The sequence below is a fragment of the Dasypus novemcinctus genome, chromosome X (genome assembly GCF_030445035.2).
Source record: "Dasypus novemcinctus isolate mDasNov1 chromosome X, mDasNov1.1.hap2, whole genome shotgun sequence".
In the NCBI taxonomy this organism is placed as follows: Eukaryota; Metazoa; Chordata; class Mammalia; order Cingulata; family Dasypodidae; genus Dasypus; species Dasypus novemcinctus.
In genome coordinates, this window is record NC_080704.1 from 158,599,516 (window position 1) to 158,606,911 (window position 7,396).

Genomic DNA, 7,396 nt, shown 5'->3' on the forward strand with positions numbered 1-7,396 from the left:
CACCGTGCAAATCAAAGATATTTTTATAATAAAATCATAATGTATTACAAAACCAACTATGAATTATTTTTTAAATGGTCTGCTGTTTTAGATTAGCTGCACTATTAGAAGGTGCTCAATAAATACTTGTTCAATTGTATTGTTGAATTGAGATAATCAAGAGTTGGCTGTACATGAAAACAAAGAATTCCATGAAAGATTTAACTAAGTACAATAGGTTAGAGAGTATATAAAAAATGAAGTAAAAGAAGATGGATGACTTCAGGTAAAAAAGAATATAATTTATGTTTTCATTCAAGGATAGAAGTCTCTCTTGAAATCTTTTCCTTTTCAAGACCAGGTGATTACAGGTTGCCTTGTTGTAAAAATCTTTTACAATTTACAATACAACTAAATCTTCACTGGATTTAAATTTGAAGCAAACTGCACAATCCTAATTAAGCTGATTTTAATCCTATTCAGGATGAAAAGATGTCAACTTATGTCAAAATACTTTGGGGGCACAAGTATAGTTTACAATAAAGATTTTGATGGTTTGTCAATTTTTTTCATCTTCAAACATTTACTAGTTTATTACTGATTTTAAAACATGCTGAAGGAGAATTCTGGTTTATCCCAACACATATTGTTTGTAACAATGTTATTTTTTATTTATATGAATACACTGAACACTTTCAGAGCTAAAATAGTGTCCCTGAGAAATAAAGTATAAGCACATTTGTGATTAAGATACAAATATTCTGTCTTAAAATGTGTTTATCCACCTTTTAGGAGAAAAACTGAAGATACTCGGGAAATTTACTGAAATTTGTCAGTGGGTAAACAGAGTCTTTGTTCCTAGCATTTGGAAAAATTGAACAGCTTGGTCTCTGGGCGATTCTCAAGAATTTGATTCCTTATATACATTCTGAAATTTTTGTGGCTCTTTGTCACTTGGAAACTGTAAAGACAATCTGCGAACATTTAAGTTAGGCTTAAAGAAGTGAGCCCAGCAGCCCAGTGCTAACAACAGAAATAGTTAAAACTTGCAAAATTCTTTCTGTGGCTTTATTTACTAAGTGTACAAACCAGTAACTTGCTTGGTTTGGACAGAAGAAATCCCAAGTACAATTCCATGAGCTTCTGGAAGTACATTTTCTAAGAACACATTTAAAAGTAGTTTTAGGAAGCAGATGTGGCTCAAGCAATTGGGCTTCCATCTACCATATGGGAGGATCTGGGTTCAATCACTGGGGCCTCCTGGTGAAAGATGAGCTAGGCCCATGCAGTGAGAGATGCAGCAAGATGATGATGAAACCAAAAAAGAGTGATGCAGGGGAGCGTGAAGGTGAGATGTGACAGAAACCAGGAACTGAGGTGGTACAAGCAATTCGGAACCCCTCTTCCACATCAGAGGTCCCCAGGATCAAACCCCAGTGAAGCCTAGAGGAGAAAACAAAAAGAGAAGACAAAAAAAGAAACAGACACAGAAGATCACACAACAAATTGACACAGACAGCAAAACAGCAGGGTCAGAGGGAAGGGGGAATATAGAAAAAATAAATAAGAATAATTTTAGAAAATGACAATTGAGGAATTAATTTTTTTTCATATTAAGAATGCATTTTCTATACACCTCTTTAATATTGATGTATAACAATAACAATATAATGGTAAATATAAAATTCGACATTGAACTAAGATAAGAATACTATTCTTTTCCAACACAACTTGATAATCACATTAGTGGGTGAGTGTAACCAAACGCTTTAAAATAACTATATCTCCCATGCAACATTATTTTAAAGTAGTGATTTTTAAAGATAAGTCTTTAAATCATCATGCTATCTTGCTTAGAACATTTTCATTTGCAACGAAATGTTGAAGGAGTCCATGTAAGTCAGCCAAGGATTTTAGGCCTGTATTTCATACACAGAAAGCCAACTTAATATCTGCTGAGCTCAATGTTTATAAATTAATGCCAAATGAAATGTTGATTTAAAAATCAGTTTCATTCATAGCAAGTCACAATGAAAAGAAATACAAAAAGTTTAAAAGCCTGTCTTGTCTTCTAATTCTCCCAAGTTCTGATATTGACTGATATAAAACAGACATTTTATTTATCTTTCCTATAACAGTATATATTGCTTCAATCTCAATAGAACTGACAGAATTATTATTGCAACCAGATGATGCTTCTGTTTCCCAAAGAACATGACACTTGGCTTAAGTAGGAAAGGCTGTGGCCTGCATGCCCTCTTAAATCCTGTAAGCCAGAAGGAGAAAGCAGGCCAACCAGAAGCTGCCATAGATTACTTGTTTGTGTCTGGTGGTCTCTCTGTTGCTTGATAAGCATGTGGAAACTGCTTTTCTACATTATGCTTCTACAAGCTTTTGATTATTCACACCTCTCTCCTTAAAACACTCCCTTCCCTTGGCTTTGAGGACACCCTGCTCCTTCTCCTTGAGGAAGGTCCTTGAGGTCAACTCCTTGAGCAAATGCTCACTTTTCTACTATCTGTTTCAAAATGCTCACCTACTCTTGTGATTCCAACTGTCACCTCTTTAAACTGTATCTCCAGCCCAGAATTCTGGTGTGAATGCCATTTTCCTATTTTCAGATGCCTAGTGCACATTGCAACTTCAGTCATTACCTCTACTTTACTTACTTAAAGTGCACACATCTTTTCCTCTGCCCACCCTTTTCCCCAAATCCTGGCTCAACTTCCCTGTTTCTGCCAAGGTTAGCACTGCTATCCTATTTACCATTCATCAATATTGATTTTTTTTTAAGATTTATTTATTTCTCTTCCCTTCCCCCCCCCCCCCAACCCCAGTTGTCTGTTCTCTGTGTCTATTTGCTGCGTCTTCTTTGTCCGCTTCTGTTGTTGTCAGCGGCATGGGAATCTGTGTTTCTTTTTGTTCCATCATCTTGTTGTGTCACCTCGTGTGTGCGGCACCATTCCTGGGCAGGCTGCACTTTCTTTCGCGCTGGGCAGCTCTCCTTACGGGGCGCACTCCTTGCAGGGCGCACTCCTTGTGAGTGGGGCTCCCCTATGTAGGGGACACCCCTGCATGGCAGGGCACTCCTTGTGTGCATCTGCACCGCGCATAGGCCAGCTCCACATGGGTCAAGGAGGCCCGGTGTTTGAACCACGGGCCTTCCATGTGGTAGACGGACGCCCTAACCACTGGGCCAAGTCCGCCACCAATACTATTGATCTTGACAATATCTTTGATGTAAACCCTTAAGAAAGAATTCTGTTTTTTATCAGTAACTCACTAGGTACGAGAAACAATATACTACCTCATTTACTCTCCATAACAGTCTATGAGGAAGGTATTATGATTATCTCCATTTTATAAATGAGGACACTGAGGTTCAGAGAAGCTATGTTACTCAACAGTTACATTCAGCTCCATCTGAAATCAAAGTCTGAGCACTTAATCACACTGCAGGTGCCAAAACCTCAACTGCTTAGAAAACACCAGGTAAGTAGTATAAATAGGTGAAGCAGGCTGGATTTAAGAACAAATAACAGACACAGCCAGGCTGGGAAGAAAGCCCTCACTGACGAGTAACAGAGGCAGACGTAGCGAGGAGGATGCATTGGAAGCAGCTGCTGCTACGTCTCCCACTGGTTTAGCTTCAACGCTTCCAGGCGCTCCTTATCGATGGAAATTTTCTTGATGCGGATCTCCTGAGTACTGGTCTCAGAAGATGGACAAGTTATCTTAGGCAGTGTGGCCATTCTGTCTTTTTGTTGCATCCTGAATGCATTGGGTAGAACTCTTTATAAGGAATAGACCTTTAAAACACTTTCCTGATTTTGATGCACTATCCCTCATCTGAAATCCTTGGAACCAGAGTTGCAGATGCCAGGAGAGTATACTGGAGCACTCAGCCAGTCATGAATATGCTGTCATCTTAGCCCTTCCTTGCCAGAAATTTTCACTTCAATTTTGAGATTCCTTTTCTCCTCTGTGAGAATTCTGATGTAAATAAAGAATGAGGCAGGAGCCTACCTGATAACATACAGGTTTTGGTTGATTGTTTTATAAACAACATATTTAGATGATTTCTACAAAGCATACATGAAGTTTCTAACCATCATAATTCGGTGAAGTACAAAACATTAAGTTACAGCCTGTAGGCACCTTCCAATTCCAGTTACTCTGGAGGTAGGAGGTGAAGGTAGGTCTTTTTTTTTAACTCAGCCCCTCATTTCACTGTACAAAAAGAATGTTCTGATCCATAGTAAATTGTATTGAAAGCAAAATGGACTATAAAGCAAACACTACACTATGTTGGGGTGGAGGCAGGAGGAAAGAATGAGTCCTTCAAAGCAGGAGGAGAGGCAGTCAGGAGAAGTCTCATATGGCTGTGACTTCAGGTATTCACACATGCTGCTCCATTTTTACTTTTGGTAGTCTCAGGAAGGTCCGATTTTTCTTCTCTCTTCCTCTTTGTGTTTGCTTGAAAGATTCACCAGCTGTCCACACATCCATCTCGACTTTTCTCAAAGTTTTTTGGCCACTTCCTTTCTCGTTCAGCTTTTTCTTGAGCTTCAATCTCTTCTTCTCTTTGACTTCTCTCTCTTTCTTTTCAATTTCTAGTTCGGCAAAGAGTTTCATTGTCTATTTGAATAGTGCTTGTTCATACAGCTCAGGATCACCCTCTTCCACATTTGTAGGTTTTCCTTCCTTCTTTAATTGCTTTTTCTGCTCTTTCACAGTGTGTTCCACATATTCCTTTCCTGCCTGAATTATATCCAGGACCTTTTTCTTCCATCCCTGATCCAGTAGAAACTTGTAAGTTTTGTCCACGGCTTCAAAAGCCTTCTGTGGTCTGTCATCATCGTCTTGATTTTTGTCAGGATGCATCAATACGGATAGCTGCTGAAACCTCTTTTGTATTTCCTTATCTGTCATTTCAGGATTTATTTTAAGAACCTCAAATGGATTCAAATTGATTTTAGGAGGAACCAGGGATTAGTCAATCTTTCAATCTGATTTGTGGATGTGAGAATAGAATCTCTCCATTTGTTTCAACTTACTAGAAAAAGTCATACATGCTTCCTCCGTGCTGCCTCCATCGCCTGAAGCCCTGCTCTCAGCTGAAGCCGCCATTTCTCCTGCCTAGCCCACCATGTGATCCTTCTGCACAGAACATACATGTTTTTAAAGAAAACTCTATACAAACTCAGAAAATGACAAAATTTGAAAAAATAAGAGGCCCTCAATATTGATAGTAGTGGTCACACAGTTCATAAGTTTATCTATATCAACCTGATTAGTTCTGTAAAATGTTTATCAATTCAATAAGCCCGGTTATAAATTTCCCCCTTGCAACTTTATTTGGTTCCTAGAAGCAGGATACAGAAGTCATCTGTGGTGGTTTGGCGCTATGTGTATTACAAATTAAACATGTTCTTAAATTTAATTCCTGTGGGTGTGAACCTATTGTAAGTAGGAACTTCTGATGAGGTTACTTCAGTTAAGGTGTGGCTCAACTCATTCAGAATGGTTCTTAATCCTATTACCTCTGTCCTTTATAAGCAGAATGAAATTCAGAGAGAAAGCTATGGGAAGCAAGCAATTGAAGGTCAACAGAACTCATAACAGGAGAAGTCAACATATACGTTACTATGCGACAGAGTTGCCAAGGACCAAGAATCACTGGCAGCCAGCCCCAGAATGCCAGTCTTCAGGAGGAAAGTATCACCTTAATGAAACCTTGATTGAGACTTCTCCTACTCTCAAAATCATGAGCAAATAAATTCCCGTTGTTTAAGCTAACCCATGGCATTTGCTTAGCAATAGGGAAACTAAAACACCATCATAAAAGCAAGAGTGGAAAGTCACAGTGCTTCCAGTAAATCTGCTGAAATGTGGTAGCAAAATAACATACTAGAACAGCATAGGAGCCATCAAGCCTATATATGTCCTTAGCAAAGGAAGCACTGGTTTGCTGCCTGCCTGAAAAGTGAACTTAAGACATCAAGAAAATGTGACATTTCTCATTATGTTGGTCAAAGAAGAAAGTATACAATCTTAGCAAAACTTTTAATAATAGAGTTATTTAAACATTAAAAAAAAAGAACAAATAGCAGTGCAATCTGTCCCTGTTGGATAATCAACAGGAGTGGTAGGACCTGTAGTGCATCCATTCAGTTCCAGCCATGGGAGAGACCAGTCTTGCCAAATCTTCCAACTTTTTTTTAAGATTTAATTTATTTTTTAATTTTATTTATCCCCCCACCCTTGTGGCTTGCTTGCTGTCTGCTCTCTGGGTCCATTCACTGTGCATTCTTCTGTGTCTGTTTTCTCCCTTTGTTGCATCATCTTGCTGTGCCAGCTGTCCGTGGGCATGGGATGTCAGCTCTCCATGGGTGTGAGCTGTCAGCTCTCTGTGGGTGTGGGCCAGCTTTGCCAACAAGGAGGCCCAGGATGTGAACCCAAGGCCTCTCATATGGTAGACAGGAGTCCAATCGATTGAGCCACAGCCACTTCCCAGAGCTTCCAACTTTTAAGAGAAGACAGATATCTAGAATTTTATGTGAAATCTTCCAATGTTTATTATTTTTTTATTTTTTAAAGATTTATTTTTTATTTATTTCTCTCCCTTTCCCCACCGTCCTCCCCTCCCCTCCCCCAGTTGTCTGCTCTGTGTATATTCGCTGTGTTCTGTGTCTGCTTATATTCTTGTCAGCAGCACTGGGAATCTGGGTCTCTTTTGGTTGCATCATCTTGCTGCGTCAGCTCTCCATATGTGTGGTGCCACTCCTGGGCAGGCTGCCCTTCTTTCATGTGGGGCGGCTCTCCTTATAGGGCACACTCCTTGCATGTGGGGCTCCCCTACATGAGGGACACCTCTGCATGGCAGGGCACTCCTTGTGCACATCAGCACTGCATATGCGCCAGCTCATCACATGGGTCAGGAGGCCCTGGGTTTGAACCCTGGACCTCCCATGTGGTAAGCGGACAGTCTATCTATTGAGCCAAATCTGCTTTCCCCCAATTTTTAAAAGTAGGCAGCTTTATCAAATTTATATTTCTTTTGTTTTATTTCCAATGTGTAACTATGCAAAATGTCAAACATATACAGAAAAGTTGAAAGGATTTTATTCTGAACATTCATGTGCCCATTACCTAGATTCTACTGTTAACATTTTACTGTACTTGCTTTATGATATATTTATCTCCCTATCCTTCATTTTATGCATTTCAAAGTAAGTTGCAGACTTCAAGATACTTCCTTCTAAATATTTCATCACATGTATCATTAACTAGAGTTAAATATTTGTTTACAGTATTTTCTTTTGTCATAGAGATAAATTTTACAAACAATGAAATGTAAAAAATTTAGTGGACCATTTGATGCATTTCAACACATTCGTACCCATATACCTGCATG

The 7,396-nt window shown here is 39.2% G+C and overlaps 1 pseudogene; it reads right to left on the reverse strand.

The window, feature by feature from the left end:
• Positions 1-4,377: 4,377 nt before the first annotated feature.
• LOC101416736 (dnaJ homolog subfamily C member 8 pseudogene) lies at positions 4,378-5,109 on the reverse strand (annotated as a pseudogene).
• Positions 5,110-7,396: the final 2,287 nt, after the last annotated feature.